Source organism: Pecten maximus, chromosome 13 (assembly GCF_902652985.1).
Source record: "Pecten maximus chromosome 13, xPecMax1.1, whole genome shotgun sequence".
Lineage (NCBI taxonomy): Eukaryota > Metazoa > Mollusca > Bivalvia > Pectinida > Pectinidae > Pecten > Pecten maximus.
This window is the reverse complement of record NC_047027.1, coordinates 17,648,188-17,650,963: the sequence shown is the minus strand read 5'-3', so window position 1 is coordinate 17,650,963 and position 2,776 is coordinate 17,648,188. Positions and strand designations below refer to the sequence as shown.

The window sequence follows — 2,776 nt, the reverse complement described above, 5'->3', positions numbered from 1 at the left end:
GAATTTGTTTATTGTAAATGGGCCATAAACGATAGAGCGTTGAGAACATATGTACTTTTTATCACATAACATTAATACGAATATTTCTTCGGACTTTTGTACTAGAAGCTTATATCAATTTGTTTACCTAACGACCCTATCATATAGTTTAGTCACATGCACAATCGTAGTATGTCGTCAAATTCCGCTTCAAGTGTCAGGACACCTTAACCACTCGGTCACCGCAGCCCCGTACCTAATTCTGCGCCTTTGCTGTATTGGCCGATGTTGTGTTCAGTGCATCAACTGGGGTTATATTTAAGTGTATGTTTCCTATAAAACACTATACGTATATACTTTACACGAAGCTTTTGTTGTTTTGTTAAAAATCAAACAAAGCTCAGTTATTATGATGTTATGAACACTATTTATTTTATAACAATTACAAGACGTTGGGATTAAGTTTAGTTGACACACTCAACACACCACATGCATCTCTTACACAGAAGAGGTCGTTCTTAAAATTACGGTAGCTATTGATAGGACGATAAACAATACAACCCGAAACCAGTATGATTACTTATCATCCACGTTAAAAACCTGTTTTGGCAATACAAGGAAACTGCGGACAGAACAAGATACGCGCGTGTCATGATAATAATAATCTAAATTTTCTGAGGATAAACCGACACCTTGGTCCTCTTGTTAGTTAAATGTTATATATATATTTATATACGAACAATAAACAGCAGTAAAGTTATATTACAGTTATCTTAATTTAAGATTATAACAGATCTCCGGCACAAGTATTTTAACAAGAGAGGAGAAAATGTAGCAGCCAGACCTGGGTTCGAACCCGGGACCCTCCGAACTCTAGACGGACACTCTACCACTGAGCTACCTGGTCGCCGATGATCGACCAGTCCAGTTCCGCCACATTCCTCCCTCCTTTTTAGCCCACCATCATCAGATGGTGGGCTATTCAAATCGCCCTGCGTCCGTGGTCCGTCCGTCCGTCCGTCCGTCCGTCCCTCCGTCCGTCCGTCCCTCCGTCCGTAAACAATTCTTGTTATCGCTAATCCTCAGAAAGTACTGAAGGGATCTTTCTCAAATTTCATATGTAGGTTCCCCTTGGTGTCTAGTTATGCATATTGCATTTTGAGACCAATCGGAAAACAACATGGCCGACAGGCAGCCATCTTGGATTTTGACAATTGAAGTTTGTTATCGCTATTTCTCAGAAAGCACTGAAGGGATGTTTCTGAAATTTCATATGTATGTTCCCCTTGGTGCGTAGTTATGCATATTGCATTTTGAGACCAATCGGAAAACAACATGGCCGACAGGCAGCCATCTTGGATTTTGACAATTGAAGTTTGTTATCGCTATTTCTCAAAAAGTACTGAAGGGATCTTTCTGAAATTTCATATGTAGGTTCCCCTTGGTACCAAGTTATGCATGTTGCATTTTGAGACCAATCGGAAAACAACATGGCCGACAGGCAGCCATCTTGGATTTTGACAATTGAAGTTTGTTATCGCTATTTCTCAGAATGTACTGAAGAGATCTTTCTCAAATTTCATATGTATGTTTCCCTTGGTGCCTAGTTATGCATAAAGCATTTTGAGACCTATTGGAAAACAACATGGCCGACAGGCAGCCATCTTGGATTTTGACAATTGAAGTTTGTTATCGCTATTTCTCAGAATGTACTGAAGAGATCTTTCTCAAATTTCATATATAGGTTCCCCTTGGTGCCTAGTTATGCATATTGCATTTTGAGACCAAACAGAAAATAACATGGCCGACAGGCAGCCATCTTGTATTTTGACAATTGAAGTTTGTTATCGCTATTTTACAGAAGGTACTGAAGGGATCTTTCTCAAATTTCATATGTAGGTTCCCCTTGGTCCCTGTTTTTCAAGTCTTCGCCCCCGAAGACCAAATGTTCCGATATCCCCTTGCTAAGCATACTCCTAAAGCTTTAAACAAGGGTAGGCAAGCTCGCCAATTATGTAACAGGAGAGGAGAAAATGTAGCAGCCAGACCGGGGTTCGAACCCGGGACCTTCCGAACTCTAGACGGACACTCTACCACTGAGCTACTTGGTCGCCGATGATCGACCCAGTCCAGTTCCGCCACAGTATTGTGATAGTTAAAAGGCATGTGTCGTGCAAATGAGAAATAAATTGTTGTATAAAAGCTGTTTAATGTTATTGTACCTGGTGATTAATAACAAAGTTTGGTTTTGCATTATTTGAAGTCATGTCGACAGCTAAGGCCGTTTCAGGACGTTGTCTTGTATGTACGTACAGCGGCTTCGACATTGACCCATATTTCTCTGTCTATTATTGCAACGCGACATGCACACAGAAATGCGTACACCAGTTAATATTGATTTGGATTTCTGGGTATCCATGCATGTATTTAAGTCGCCTGGAAAACTTACCTAGTCATGTCCTCATTCCTTTCGTGATAAACATGTTTTTTTTTTTTTCAAATCATGTAATCCCTGGAGCAATATGCATTTCTTCAGACCCAGGGACAGTATTTCCGTTAAAATGGAGAGTAACTCGGCTTAAATATAACATGTACATAACGTTAATCATGTTGACAAGTCAGGTTTATACCCGGGTTGCACACTCGCATTTCACATTGCCGATCGGTTTGGATTTGCTTATCACTACTTAACGTCCTATAAGCAGCTAAGGACTTTTCTTGACGGCCTCCCATACGTGCGACATGCATGCGTATGATGAGTAAGTAGGGTTCGACTTCTGATCGCCTGCCTGCTCTG

At 40.7% G+C, this 2,776-nt stretch overlaps 1 non-coding gene across 1 annotated transcript; it reads right to left on the bottom strand.

The window, feature by feature from the left end:
• Nucleotides 1-2,018: 2,018 nt before the first annotated feature.
• On the bottom strand, nt 2,019-2,090 carry Trnas-aga. Its single transcript has one exon. It is a non-coding gene; the product is annotated as a tRNA-Ser (tRNA).
• Nucleotides 2,091-2,776: the final 686 nt, after the last annotated feature.